The following is a 17,116-nucleotide window of genomic DNA, read 5'->3' on the forward strand; positions in this document are numbered from 1 at the left end:
AACCACAGTTCGCGCTGACTTGAATCGGATAAGCATTAGATCGGGAGGTGGGCCCGTAAAACATAATGACAATTTTCCTATAACTAGGAGTTACGTTTCATCTAGTGACGTTTTATTATTTTGAATTTATGGGATCTGATTGCAAACTCTTAGGTTCCGGTACATACGACCATAGGGTATGGAAAATAGGGCTTCCCGTCCGCTCAGCCGTACTTAAGCCATAATACATGAACGCGCTCAATCTCCAAGGCGCCCTAAATGATCTTCGAGAGGTCGACTAAGACAAAACTTAGGTGTGGGTGATAGGGGTAAGAATATTACTAAGGGGGGTGACCGGAGTGATAAGGGTAATGTTAGGACTAGGGTCTAGTCCTAAGGGGGGTTCGGATCAGAGTGAAGGTCCTAAGGTCTATGATTCAGACTAATCGCTAAGGAACTAAGGGGGTTCCTCCTATAGGTAGTAGTTAGGGCCCGCGGGTACGGCGGGCCGTAACTACCTCTTACGCAAGAGTACTACGGCGGCCTCTAGGCCCTATATACGTAGTGTAGCTAGGTCGTAATATTATCCCCCTCCTTAAAGGGCTACGTCCCTACGGCCTATTATACTCTTCGTAGTAGGGTCCCTTTATCTTTCTACGTCTTTATCGATCGTATAGCTCCTATCGTATAGTTACGTCTTTATCTTAGAGATTATAAACGCGGGATTAGGTATTATATCTACGTCTATATATCTTTTTCGCCTTTATCTTAGGTATATAGGTATAGGGATAAGTATTTCGCCTTTCTATTATATCGCTCTTTAACCCGGATATTACTATTTTCGTAGTTATAGCGCTTTCTTTATATATTTATCTTATCCTATCCTATAGCGCTATTAGGCGTTATTATAGAGATAGTATAAGAGGGATACTAGATCTCTCCCTATCTTACTCTTAATTAGAGTCTCCTATTATACCTTCAAACTTTATATCTTAGAATATCCCTAGTAGTCCTATAGCGATATAGTATATCTACTATTTAGAGTACTTACGCTAGAATCCCTAGTACTAGTATATTATATCTATCGGTCGGTATATCTACTCGTATTATACTACTAGACGCTATCCTTATTATATAGTAAATCCTTCTTATCCTTTATAGGGTTTAGCTAACTTATATATCCCTATAGCTCGATCCCTAAGTTATTACTTCTACGAATACGGTTCTAAGTATCCTTCTAACCGGTAGTACTATACTCGCTACTATACTCCGCGAGTTCCGAGGTACTTATCTATATCTAGTAGCTACGATTCGGAGAGATAAGGTCCTTACGGATCCTAATACTCCTATTCCTTCTTCTTCTCTTAGGGTAGGAAGTATATCTCCTTTACCTCTATCTCTATCTCTATCTCTATCTCTATTACTACTACTATCTAAAGAGGAAGAAGGGGCTATATCTCCTTCTTTGTCCCTATCTCTATATAGTAATTTAGAGTTATAGGTATCTATACTAATCGTATTTATAACTAGATAGAAGATACTTTAGCTAGTAGATATAATACTATTTAGCTATTAGGAGTAGTAGTTTATAGAGTTATACTAGCTTCTAACGTTATAGATAGTACGCGTATTTATTATTAGAGTTATAAGTTTTACTATTATATATCTTCTATTATAGTATAATAAGACTAGGGTATAGATCGGTAGCTCCGGGATACTATATTAGCTTAGGATATCCGTCTCTTATAGTATCTTATTCTCCTAGTAAGTTATTTATCTTTTCGGGCTTCCTATACTATCTATATAGGATATCTTTATATATCTTTTACGTATCCTACGTAAGTTAATTCTCTCTGCTAGTAGTCTTATATTATTATACTTCTTTCTTTTACTCCTTAATACTCTTCTTATAGGGGACTAGCGTCTTCTGCGTATTTATATTAGCTATTATATTTTTCTATCTATATTCTCTATCTATTTATATATTTATTTAGATATAAATTCTTTAAATACTACTATTTCTTTAATATATATAAGTAGCTCCTATATATTTTCTTTATCTCTATAGCCTACCTATTTAATATAGTAGTACTTCTTATCCTTTAATTCTTATAGGATATATTCTATAAGCTATTCGTTAGTATTACCGACCTATATTAGTCCTAGTTACTAGTTCTTCTTATATAGATTACTATAGTATAGCTCGAGTAGCGAGATATAGACTATAGGATAGATTATATAGTATTACGGTATAAGAATTAGGTAGTATACTTACTATCCGATCTTTTCTACGATTTAGAATAGTCCTATATAATAGTAGTTAATCTTCCTAGCTAGACGCTTTTACGTAATATTTTTATTCCTTAGTAGGATCTATTTATCTATATAGAATTCCTTATCTAAGTATTTCTTATCCGTATTTCGTTTTATTACTTCCTTCGCCTATTATAGGTAAGTATATAGTTATTCTCGTATTACGACTATTTCGCCTATATAGATAGTTATATCTTCTACTTCTTATTCTTACTCCTCCGTTTAGACTAAGAGTCGTAGGTCTAGCCTTATATCTATAAGTATATATATAGGTATAGTTCTATATATATTATACGTAGCGTTATTATAGACTATTTACGCGAGTAGGAGCTATCTTACCTAATTATCTTACTCCTAGTTAATATAGCTACGGAGATAGTACTCTAGAGTTTAGTTTTATCTCTCTATCTAGCTATCTATCTATAGGTAAAATATAGTAGATAGACGCCTTCTTACTCCTAGTAGATAGTAGAAGCGAGACTAGAACTCGCTTATAAATACGCTTCCGTAGTTACTTACGATATTCTCTAGTATTCCGAAGTATAGGATTATACGGTTATAGAATTTATCCGTAAGTCCTTCTACGTTAATATCCTTTATATATAGGATATAGAGTAAGTACTTTATAAATAAATCGACTATTACTATAATAGAGTTATAGATCTTTCTGTCCTAACGGGATAGGGATAGGCCCGTAATAAAGTTAATACTTATCTATTCTATCGGCTTCTATAGTACTAGTAGCGGTTCTAGGAGCCTATATAGCTTATATCGCTTAATAGCGGCCTTTTAATAAATACGATACTTACTAATATATTCTATAATTATTTCGCGTATATTTATCTACCAGAAACGCGATCTAATCGATTCGCTAGTATATCTTATAGTATAGTATCCTACTATAGGATCGTCGTAATATATATATATAATTTCTACGATTAGTACTAGTTTATTCGGGATATATATCTTCCTACTCCTCCTAAGAAGGTTATCTTTCTAAGAGATACTCTATAGACCGTTCTTCGGCTAGTCTTCCTCTCTAATCTCCTATCTCTTCTTAGTAGAACCTATATCTTATATTTATATAAGATAGATTAATTTAGCGAGAGGTATTAGAAGTATCTATATCCTAGATAATTCTTCTATAGTCCCTATAATTACGGCTTATTAGCTAATTATTATCCTATATCCTTTCGCTTCTATCTCTCTTTCGAAGACTATATTTAGCGTAAGGATTCCTATAGGAGGATCCTCTATCTCTTTTCCTTATAAGATATATTACTCTAGTCGTACTATTAAGTCTCCTAGATAGTCCTTACTACTTATATCTTCTATATATTCTTATTTATAGTCTAGTCTCTTACTCGGAGTATCTACTAGATTTTACGATTCTATATAGAAGACGATAATAAAGTTATATTATACTAAGTATTCCGCCTATTATATCTATCTTCGGAAGAGCTCCTTCGTACTTATAAATTTTACGAGGTTTATATAGTCTATTTTTATTATAATTTAATATATACTACCCTCTAGATAGTATTACTATTCCTTAAAGTATTCTATAATAGCGAGTATTTCTTAGTTATCTACTTCGTAGTTTATCTATATAGGGATTATCTTTTTCGAGTAGAATATAATTAGCTTCTATACTCCTAACTCCTATTTCTATAAGTAGATCTCTCTATATATATATCCTAACGCGTCTAACTCGATTATACTTTAGAGGTTAGGGTCGAAATATACGAGTATTAGTATATAGAGAAAGCGCGCTTTAACTTCGTTAAACGCCTCTTACGTACTTTCGGTTAGCTTAAAGTTTTACTTCTACTTATTCTATTCTTTTTATTATATATCTAGCCCCTAGACTAGGTCCGTAAGGGGCTTAGTAATCTTTAAGTATAAATCGATAAATCGGCGGTAGAAGTTCGCGAATCCTAAGAACTACTAAATATCGAAGATATACTCTAGCTCTAGCTAATCACGGATAGTAGCTATCCTTATATCGTCTATCGTAACTCCCTTATTACTTATAATAAAGCTAAGGAATTCGATCTATATAGTATAAAAGGTATACTTCTCTAGTCTAGTATATAGATTCTATTCTTATAGGCGCTATAGTACTATACGTATATTACAGATATAGCTTTCTGTATCCTATAAGAAGATTAGGATATTATCGAGATATACGATAAGATATATATCGATAAGATCCGCGAGTATCTTATTAATATAGGACTAGAATATTACTAGCGTATTTACTAGGCCGAAAAGTATTATATAGTACTCGAAATATCTATAGCGCGTATAAAATATAGTCTTCTACTCGTCTCCTTTTCTAATATAAATATAGTAGTATATATCTTATAGGTCTAACTTAGTATAGACTCTCGCGCCTACGAGTCGTACGAGTAACTCGCTAATTAAAGGAAGTATATATCGATTCTTTACTATAATTATATTAAGGCTCCTATAGTCTATATATAGGCGGAGTTTCCTATTCTTCTTCGGTATAAAAAGGACTAGCGCTTCTTCCTTACTCTTACTATATTATATCTATCCCTTCGTAAGGCTATCTATTATATACTCTTTTAGTACTTCTAATTCTGCGATTAATAGTAGGTAGAGCGGCTTAAATAGTACTACTCTCCTAGGGATTAGATCGATTATATAATTATATTACAAGTACTCTACGAGTATCGACGCCCTCTCTATATTAAAAATATCTATATACTTCTTATAATCTAGAGGGATCGCTAGATCTAGGGATTCCGTCGTTATCTCTAGTAGGATAATACGTCTCTCTTCCGCTCTTCTAGCTATAGCTACGTCTATATCTTATAGTATAAACCGTAGTTTACTATATATCGAGTTTAGCTATATTAGCTCTTCTTCGAACTCTTCTACGGGAATCTCTTCTAATTTAAGCGGTATCTCGCTCTTATAGGACTATCTATACTACGCCTAATCGATCTCTAGGTTTACTCTCTAGAGCTAGTTATATCCTAGGATTATATTATATCTAGATATATCTACCGACTTATACTACTATTTTAGCTTCGTATAAGTTCTAGTACTATCTACGAGCCTTAGGAGTATCTCCCGGCTACTATATAATTAAATCTCGTATCTATCGACTACTTCGACTTTATAAGATACTTCCTATATATCTTATAGGTATTATTTCGCCTAAATTTAGCTAATAAAGCTCTTATTTACTCTACTATCGATTAGTACCTATACTACTCCTATCGGAGTATCTTCTATATCTAATATAAGCGCTTTATATACTAGTATATTTTAGGGGGTCTCCTAGCTACTCCTCTTTTCTAGTATTATATCTAATACTATAGGGGCTTATAGTAGAGGGTTATCTATTTTTTTAACTTACTCTTCGTTTTTATCTAGTAATCTCTTATAAGATACCTAGGCTTCTTATAGAAGTAGTATCCTATAGTATCGCTTTCTTTAAATTTACGCTTTTCCGTTCCGCCTATCTAGTCGGGCGTCTTAGTTCTAGCGTACTATAGCTTCTACGTATTATCGTTCTACTTTCGCTTATCCCCCTATAATCTCTATAGATAGGGTCTTACTTTCTTCTATAACTTCTACGGAAAGGATCTTATAGCTAGCTCTCTTTTCCCGTTATTATATCTCTTATTTCGGAGTACCGCTTATCTAGTTAGTATTTACTACTCTACTATATTATAGTATTTTATCTAGTTATCCTAGATATTAGTTATAGGCTCGGGGAACCTATAGCCTTCTAGCTCGATCTCTTATAGGATCCCTATATATAGGTACTAGACCCGCTCTTACTTTATAGATCGATTCTTAAGGGTATTATAGAGGGATATTATATAGTTTATATAATTATTTATACTCTACGTCTCCTTTTAGGTATAGTACTACTAGTTACTTATTATATTACGCTAGAGTTTCGTAGAATTAGCGACTTATAAGAGCGTCTACTCTTCGAATAGTACCTATATTACCTCGAGGATCGGATTATTCTTATAGTATTATATCTAGTTATTATTCTTTACTCCTAATAGGAATTCCGAGACCTATATTACTCTTATATAGTCTATCGAGTACTATTCCGGATAATAGTCCTAGAATACTTTATTTACCGCCTTAAATATATTTTATTCGTTAGTACTATAGTCCTTATATAGCTTAATATTTAATAGGGCTCTTAGTTCTTACTTTCCCCTTACTAGCTCCTAGAGTCGGAGTTATATATCTATAGGGTCCTAGAGAAGAGGATCCTTACTAGTACTACTACTTATAATAGTATATATATAAGGCGGTAGTACTACTAAGAGTTCTCCTAGGATATCTAGTACTTCTAGTCCTACGATCTACGTCTCTATCTCTAGGATTACTACTATATAGATATAATCCCGAAGCTTCTCTAGTAGCTTAGCTTTTCTTTTAATAAAGTTAATCTACTACTCTAAGGCTTCTAGTTCCTTCTCCTACGTATATTCTTCTTCGCGGTCTAGATCTCCTACTACTTCCGTAGTATCGGGAAGGATCTATAAGGGATTAGTTATAAGAGTCCTTATAGCGTCTCCCGTAGATTCTATAGTTTCTTACGTCTCCGCGTACGTAGTAGGTTCCGGGTCTTACGGGGGGCGGCTAGCCGAGCTACGGGTGTTCGGGGATATCTTACTAGTTCTAACGGTCTGATCTAGTAGTTTAAAGCGATTAGAATATTAGGACTAGGATCTAGTCCTAAGGGGGGTTCGGATCAGAGTAAAGGTCCTAAGGTCTATGATTCAGACTAATCGCTAAGGAACTAAGGGGGTTCCTCCTGTAGGTAGTAGTTAGGGCCTACGGGTACGACGGGCCGTAACTACCTCTTACGCAAGAGTACTACGGCGGCCTCTAGGCCCTATATACGTAGTATGGCTAGGTCGTAATAGGTAAGAGGCTACTAGCGTTTCTGATAATAGTCTTATAAGAAATTCTAGTATATCTATACCTAGTATATTACCTATACTTTGAAGTAGAGGACTTAGTGTGTATATAAGTAAGTTCCGCTCTTACCTTCTTAACTTATATTTCTGCTTTACTACTAATCCTAAGTTACGCTAAAATAACCGACTCCGAGAAGTATCTCGCGGAGGTTTTCGCGTATATTAAGTTACGTAGCTTTATAACTAAATACTAGGATAGAAGAGAGGTAAGCAAAAACGCTATTTATTAAATATAGTTAGCGCCCGCGATAGTTAATAGATATAATTCAGTAGTAAAGCTATAGGAATTATAGATAAATTATAAATTTACTAAAATTCGGTTCTAACTTCTACTTAAAAGATTTAAATACTATCGATATCTTAGGAAAGAGGACGAACTATATAAATATAGCTCTAACCCGACTCTATAGATACTTAAAGGCTTTACGGAATTTTATTTTATTATAAAATCGAAATTTCTATCCTAAGTAACTATAACCGGGATATTTAGAGCTTTCTCTATATAGTAGAAAAGAGATAATTCGAAAGATCTACTAGAGAAGGGTTATAAGGGATATCTATAATATAAGCTACTAGATTACTAGGAACTAATTAATCCTAAAAACCTAATAAAAATTAGTATATTAAAATAATACTTATATCTAAATATAGTCTTAATACTAAGCCTCAGTAAAAATTTTAAATAATAGGAATAGATATCCTATACTTTCTAAGATATCTCTTCGGCTATAATAATTATAATTATTATAGTAGGGGATTCGGTTATATATACTTAGAGTAGTTTTCCTATAGAGGTATAGGTACCTAATAGCCTTATAGTCTGGAGATATTATTTAGTTTTTACGATACGGGATTCGGGATAGGAATAATTAACTACCTCTCGGTCTAATAAATAGTTTATATCTAGATAGTCTTTATAGTTAGATTCTTTATACTTATAATATTATACTCTTTTTGATTCCTACCTATAGTTCCTAATATTAGACTACGCGATTATCTTAGAGGATTCCGAGACTTACTTACTTATAGTTTTAGTTTAGTTCCTCTATAACTCGATCTATCTAGTAAGATTAGACTACCTTAAGTATTCCCCTCTTTATTAGTAACCGATATAGGGGACTTCGTAATAAAGATAGCTAAGATAGAGGACTATACTATTACTACGATATAATTATAAAAGGATTTACTATAGAGACTAATACTAAGATTAATACTACTAAATTACCGACTACTAATATAACCGCTAAGACTAAGATAACTAAAATAACTACTACTACTATAACTACTATAATTAAGAAATTCTATACTTTTCTATAGAAAAAGTAGGTAGCTCGTTTAACCCTAACGGAAATCGAAGAGATTAAGACTATTATTCGAAACTTATAGCGTATATTATAGCTAAATATACGACTTTTAGCTATATATAGGAGACTATACCTATAGCGAGCCTTACTAAGGAGATAATATCCTTATTAGATTAATATATATATCTTATTCGCGGATTATTAGCTAATCGATACTAGGATAATCGAGAGATACTAATTCGACTACTAAAAATACCTCCGAACTAATAATATTAATAAATAAACTTAGTATATCTAAATTTTATATAGAGCTAGTATATTACTATAGAACAGCTACTATAGGCTACGAATACGAAGGTCCTACTTAAAGAGAATACTATATTAAAGAAGAAGAATACTATACTAAGATAGTAGCTAGAGATTTCTTCTATAGAAGAAATTCCTACCTAACCGCGATTTAATTAGGGGATTAAGATCGGAAATAACCTAAAGAGTTAACTTCTTTTCGAAACTTATAGTACCTCTTTAGATATAATTATACTAGAAAACCCCTAAAAATATCCGAATTTAATAGAACTATCGAATAAAAAATAGTTATCGAAACCTTAATAATCGGAAGGCTATAAAATATCTTTAGATATACCTATAAATATAGCTATCTTTAACGCCTATCGTAATCCCTATAATCGCGATCACGATTATATTCTTTCTAAGTCTACTAAAGGATTGCCTAAGGGGTTTAGTAAGAGAGTATCTCTACCGCTACTACTACTACCGAGACTAGTTCCTTCACCGATACTAATATAGGCTTATATACTAAATTCGGAGATATATACTTTACGATATATAGTTAGGACTATACCTAAGCTAGGGATCTTCGGTATACTATAATTCGAAGATAGAAATATATTAGAATTCCTAGATAGTTTTAAGCGTATATATAAGCGCTATAAGATAAGGGATAACGCGCGAATTCTCGATATTCTTCCTAATTACTATAGTTAGCTATAGTATATATAGATTAAAGTAAATCTAAATTAGTAAGTAAGGAATAAATAGGAGTTTTTTAGAGATTTTAAGGACTAATACCGCGATATAGATAGCTTATAGACTACTTATACTTATATCTAGCTATAGAGTTTCTATAGAAACTATATCGAGTAGGATAATTTCCCTATCTACTTAACTATATTCTTATCTATTTTATCCTATCTAGTAAAAAAAGGAGATATTAGCGATCTAGAGCGATATACTTAGTTTATCGAAGGACTCCCGGAAAAGTTAAGATCGAAACTAATTAAGAAGAAGAAAATTAATATTAACTACCCTTCTAATAGTAAAAAATAGATCTCTTTCGATTAGATTAAAAAGATAGCTAGGGATCTAAATTAGGACTAGAAAGATTACGATCTCGCTATAGGCTATATAGTACCTAAGAAAGGGATTTAGGTCTACGTAGATTTTATAGAAAAATCGTACGAAGGATAGAAAATAAGAGACGCTCCGAGAAATAGAGATTCTATAATTAAGAATATAGGCTCTTTAAGAGAATAGGACTTAGAAAATTTAACAAAAGCTTTTAATAGTCTATCGGTAAATATACTAAAGATTATTAAAGACTAGTAGAGGGCTACTAATAAGTAGAGAATATTAGTTTAGTATCTAATTACGAAAAACGACGGCCGTAATAATCCTACTTCTATATCTATAAGATAGCTATCTAATAGTTACTACTAGTATAGTAATAAAGGGTATCGAGTAACCGGTTATCCTATCTACCTAAGTATATAAAATAAAGGATTATACTACCGAAATAAACTAAATCGAGTAGTACTTAATAGGATTAGTAAGAATAGACTAGAGGCGCGTAAGAGAGGTAACTAATTTTAGAAGGATATAATTCCGGACTAGTATTAGTAGTAGAAGAATTAATATATAAATATTAATACGGTCTCTACTACTAATATATCTTAATTATATTTAGGGATCTATTCTTACTATACTCTATAAATTTATACTACCTAGATAGATTTAGTAGGGATTTCCCTAGGAAAGAACGCTAACTTTAAAGGATTAGAAGGGAGTAAAGATAAAATATATAAGAGAGAAGTCTTCGCGATCGATAGATAACTAACTAGTCGTAAGTATTCTAATTAATCTAGAAATTATATAAAAGTATATAGTATATAACCGAGTAGATACTATCCTATAACTATTAATAAGGATAAGGATAATATAATAGTAGATATAGTACTAGCCCCTTTATAAATTTCTTCTATAGAAGAAATCTATAGATAGGAATAGGATCGCTAACTAGTTAGTTAGCTATACGGTTCTTCTATAGAAGAAATCTATGGCTAGGATAGTTAAACCTAGAGAGCTAGCTAAGATATAAGATTTTCGATACCTATCTATAAGTCCGGCCTAGGAAACTCGGTAACTATCTAAAAACGTCTAAAACCTTCCGTAGATACTACTATCTAGTATAAGAAAGAAATTACTAGGAAATTACTAGCTATTTCTATACCGCCGACGATTACGCTAGGAGATCTAATATTTATATTACTATAACTATATAGCTAAGTCCGAAATATTATAAATTCCTTCGAATCTTTAGTATCTATAGTAGCTATAAATACTACTATATCTATATATTTCGCTACTACGTAATAAGCTATAAAAGTAGATAAAGTAACTGTACGAGTATAGGATCTCTGAAGATCGGTATAAGTTATAGTTCCGCGAAATTCGGGTACTACTAAAGAGTATACTAGGAGACTTCTATATACGAAGATATATATATAAGGATATAAGCTAGAGGCTATAATTAATTAGGGATTATTGGTTAATCTTATATCTCTAGAAACTATATAGATATTAGACCTTAGTATTTAAAAGGACCCGAAGCTTTATATAGTACTAGTTAATAGCCGAATATATTCTTTCTATAGGATTATAGAGGATCTATCTATCTTAATTAGTAATATTATAATATATTCCTACTATATAATTACGAAGGATTATATAATAGAGATTCTTCTAGGATAGATCTAGCTACGGGACGTAATAGCCTCTACTACTAAAAGAGCTAATAGATCTATCGAAATAGCTATCTTTTCGGAAGATCGAACTCGAAAATTAGTTTTTAGGATATACTCCCTAAGTAAGAAGACTTCGGTTTAGGAATATTAACTATAGCCTAAAGACTTCGTAGGATCTATAGCTATATAGATAGATTTTTTAGGATATCTAGAAGTATAATTAGCGATACTTCTACTATAGGGAATAAGATATCGATACTAGGTTATAATCTACTATATATTTTAACTATAGCTTCTAAGAATACTATAAAAATACTAAAAATATCCGAAAACGTAAGAAATAAAAAAAATATCTATAGTTATAGATAATTTAAGGTTTAGCTACGAATATAAAATCCTACGTAGGTAGCTATAGGATATTACTTTAAGATTCTTACGACTAAGACGTCTTTTAAATATAGATTCGCGTTTTAGACTAGCTAGGAGTATTCCTATTTATATCTTATTTAAGAGAGCGGCGGATAAGATTAAGCTAGTTAATATAACCGAAAATAATAGGTTAGTATCTACTAGTTTTACGAATTAGAAGGAAATCTACGAAAAGAAATATTTTACTAAATATTATATCCCTAATACTAAAACTAAGTTTAATAATCTACTAATTCCGCGGATCTCTACGATTATAAGAGCTATATATCTAATACCTAAGAGAGAAGAGAAGATATTAATTAGAAAAGATCTTCTACCGAAGGAAAGAGAGCTACTACGCGAGATACTATTTAAAAGAGAGGGCTATTTCGTATAGGAATAGTCCTATATATTATTAATTTTTCCTAAAGTAATACCGTCTTAATAGATTAAGATAATTCTATATAAAGCCTAGTAATATTATAGATTTCGAATTCCGCTTACGCTAAAGGATATAGTTAAGGAAATATTATAGGAAAGACTATAGAAAGATATTCTTAAGTATTATAATAGTTCTTACCGAAATCCTTAGTTCTTAGTAAGAAAGAAGAATAATAAATATTATATAGTTAACGCTATAATATATATTAATAAGATAATAGTATATAATACGAATATACTATTAAATATAGACGAATTTATTAAAGAATTTTTAGGAATAGCTATATCCTCTACTATTAACTTATTTTCTAGATATAATTAGATAGCCCTAGATAGCCGCGACCGGAATATAACTACGATTTAGACTCCGATTAGCTTATTAAGATAGACTATCTTACTATAGGAAGCTTTAAACTCGGTACTATAATTCTAAAGGATAGTAGCCTAGATTTTAGCTAAAGTCCTATATATTACTAAGTCTTTTATAGATAATATTCCGGTTAAAGGGCTAAAGACTCGATATAATAAGAAGTTTATAAAGCTAGGGATTCGGAAATTTATCTTAGAATATATATAAAATCTAGATAAAACTCTATATCTCTTAGAGCTTACTAGAGCTAGAGTCTCTACTAAAAAATCGTAGCTTACGATATTAGATCTTAAAATTATTAGCTAGATATATAATATAAATAGATATAGGCCTAATAAGAGGAAGATTTCTAAACTAGTAGATTAGTCTATTCCTAGAAATTATAACGAAGTACGCTCTTTCGTTAGACTTATAGTCTACTTTCGGATCTTAGTAAAAGATTTCTAATATATTATAGTATCTTTATATATAGTTCTACGAAAAGATATAAAATTCGACTAGAAGGAAAGCGAATAGTATACCTTTAATAAAATTAAAGAGATTTTATATAGTTTTCCTACTATTATACTAGTTAATTATAGCTAGGATCTATTAGATTTAATTATTATAGTAGATATCTCTAAGATTAGATAGAGGACGGTTTTAATATAGAAAAAAGATAGAATATAATAGATTATACGGTATAAGTCTAGGATATAGTCTAAAGTAGAGTAGATCTATAATATAGGAAAATTAGAGTATCGCGGAGTAATAAAGGCTTTTAAGAAGCTACGCTACTAGTTATATAGTATAAGATTTACGCTAGAAACTAATACTAATATATTAGTTATATAGTTAAATCGGCTAGCTTTAGACTTATCTAATACTTTAGTAATATAATAGCTAACTTAGATTCGGCTTTTTAATTTCGATATAAAGTATATTCCTAGTATAAAGAATAGGATAGCCGATAGCCTATCTCGGAAATCTATTATACTTAAAGAAGTAGAGGAGTAAGAGAAGAAGAGGGATATTAATAAGTTTATTATAGTAGAAATATCTTATCTTTATATTACTATCTCTCTTATAAAGACGATAGTTTCTATTAAGATTCTAAGATCTTAGGATATTTCTTCTATAGAAGAAAACCTACCGGAAGACTAGCTAGCCTAGAGCTATATTTCTTCTATAGAAGAAATTAGGACGGATAGAGAGATTCTAGATAGACCCTATTTAGATAAGTCTTAGTAGATTACGAGATTTTTAATAATATTTCGTAGACTATCTAAGATATCTAGGATAGAATTTAGTATCTTTAAGAAGAAGGCCTTAAAATTCGCTATCTAAGATCGGTATCTATTCTATAAGGAATATAGTAGGGATCTAATTATATAGAGAATTTTAGATAATATTAATCTATAAAAAGAGATACTATAGTAATTATATAAGAAATTAGGCTATAAAGAACGTAAAGCTACCTATAATCTACTAGCTATATAATATTACTAGCTAGGAATATATAATAAGACTATAAGATTTATATATATATATTTTATATACTAGATACGCGATCCTATTAGGCTATATAAATCTATCGGAAGTATAAGACCGATATAAATCTAGGAAAAGTAGTATATTAATATTACTCCGCTACCTAATAAGGAAGGAAGAAAGGGAGTTATTTAGGTAAGAGATTCTATAAGTAGCTAGCTAGAGATAAGAATCCTCTAGAAAATAGATAGTAAGAGCGCTATAAGATTTATCTAGGAAGATATTATTTATAGATATAGAGTACTATATAAAATTATAATTAATCTTAGGCCTAAAATACGTATAGAGCTACGAAATTTCCTAAAATCTTACTATATAGATATAATTTCGATCTCTATATATAATCCGTAGGTAAATAGCGTAATTAAGAGAGTAATATAGATACTAAAAGATACTCTATCTAAGATAACGAATAGATATAAGCCGTTAGAGGAAGTCGAGCTAAGTTAGTCGTAGAAACTACTAATCGCGATACTTATAGATAGAGCTACTTTATATATATATACTAGTATCTCTTCTTTTAGATTTATTTATAGATAAGATATAGTTCTACTAATAGAATTAGATATCCTAACTTAGATAATATTATCTTAGGATAAAGTTAAGATATATATAGATCTAATTACGATATACGTAAAATAAATTAAGAGATATAACTAGGATATAGTAGAAGTAATACTACGATTAAAGCGATTAAGGATCTAAAATAAAGAATACTATAGCTTATACCGAAATCTATAGCTTATATCTCTAAAAGAAAAGGATCTTATCCTTCTATATAATACTAGGCTTAAAGATAATATAATATCTAAAAATAAGTTATAATTTAGATAGACTAGACTATACTAAGTTAGAAGGGATCTAAAAAATAGTATATATAAAATCGAAGAATTAGATAGTACTCTCTACTAGTAAATAAATAAGATAAGTACTAGTATAAATAGTAGTAGATTAAAAAGATTTTATTACTAGGCTCTTTAGGATAAAAGAGACCTAGAGCAAGATAAAAGAATCGTAGCTAAGAATAAATCCCTATCTTCTATATAAAGATATAGAAAAGAATAGCTATCTTAATAGAGATAAGATTAAGTTAGCTTTAAGCTAATTTCCTTTATTATTTACTAAATTTTAATTAATTAAAAGTTTTAATAAGTTTTTCGGGCTAAATCGTTTAAGTTTCGGCTTTATTTAAATACTTATAATTTCTTTAATAACTATATTATTAGTATAGGGCTAAAAAGGTAATTTACTAGGGATAGTAAGAGTTTAAGATAGAGAGGATCTAGGATCTCTAGAGAGAGCTTAAGTATAGATAATTTTCGCTAAATTCCGCTAAGTTCTTCTATAGAAGATATCGATTAGTAATAATACTATAAGAAGTCTTATAATTTTATTATTATTTCTAGCTTTAGGATTTTATTTTTCTTCTATAGAAGAGTTAATAATATAGCTTAATAAACTATAATATTAGGCACGAATTAGTATCTTAATATTATATCTTTAATACTAAATAATTATCTAATATTAGTTATTTCCTCTAGTTAAATTATCGAAGAATTACGCGTATTACCTATAGACTAGGTCTATAAGACTACTAAGCTCTATCTATATAAGATCTATAAGAAAGGATAGGAATTTCTAGACTCTATTATAATCGAACTTTATTCTTTTATAAAGAATAGCGAACTCTAGAGGGGATATAAGACTTAGGAGGATTTCGAGGATAGCTAGATAGTAGTAAAGAAAGTAATTAATCACCGCGAATATAACTAGAATTATATCTAATAGGTAATATATATATAGTACTATAGGCTTAGAATAGTAATACTAAAAAGATTATAATTAGGGGTAAAACGAAGACTTTTACTAAAAAGATTAGTAAGCTAGTATAGAGTAGGATTAGTTTCGAAGAAATATAGCTTAGAGTTAATAACGCGATTCTTTAGTATCTTAAGAGAGTAATATATAGATAAGAGATTTATAGAGCTAAGGATATTATATAAGATAATCTCGATAATACCTATAAATCGCCCGATTTAACGGAATTAATATTAGAATAGCTAGCTAGATACTATCTTTCGGTAGATAAGAATAGGTTTTTATACGAATATTAACTAATATCGCGAATCTTAGAGGAAGAGATAGCTAAGGATTAGAGTCTAGTCTCGGATAGTAAAAAGATATAGATTTCTTCTATAGAAGAAAATTAGTCGAAAAATTAGTTATCTTTCTAGGACTTATAAAGGAGTTAGATTTCTTCTATAGAAGAAATTCGGCCGTATAAATAGAATTCGGAGCTTAATAAAAGTTTATAGAATTCCTAGCTACTAGTAGTATCGGAAGGGCCTATAACTAAGAAACTAAAAGCGTTATAAAATCTACTAAAATTAGTATCCTATAGATATAAGATAGATTCTTCTCGGCTAATAAAATTAATTCCGAAAGCGAAGCTAGATACGGAGAGTAAGTACAAAGCTTTAGTAATTTTTAGGCTTATTAGGAGATCGATTCGCGAAAATACGACCGAGCTTAGTCCGGAATCGATTTACGAGAAGTATATAACTTAACTAGCTTATCTACTATATATTTATACTAATAGTATAAATTATATAACGCTAGTATAATATCTATACTATCTCTATAGCTATCTTAGTAACTAGGATAGTACTAAAAAGGAGTTTAAAGCCTAGTTTAAGCTATTATCCGGGAAAGAGCTTAGAAGCTATTTTCGATTCTCTCCGAAGA

This window comes from Penicillium diatomitis (genome assembly GCF_028827545.1).
Source record: "Penicillium diatomitis strain IBT 30728 chromosome Unknown utg000001l_segment0_segment0, whole genome shotgun sequence".
In the NCBI taxonomy this organism is placed as follows: Eukaryota; Fungi; Ascomycota; class Eurotiomycetes; order Eurotiales; family Aspergillaceae; genus Penicillium; species Penicillium diatomitis.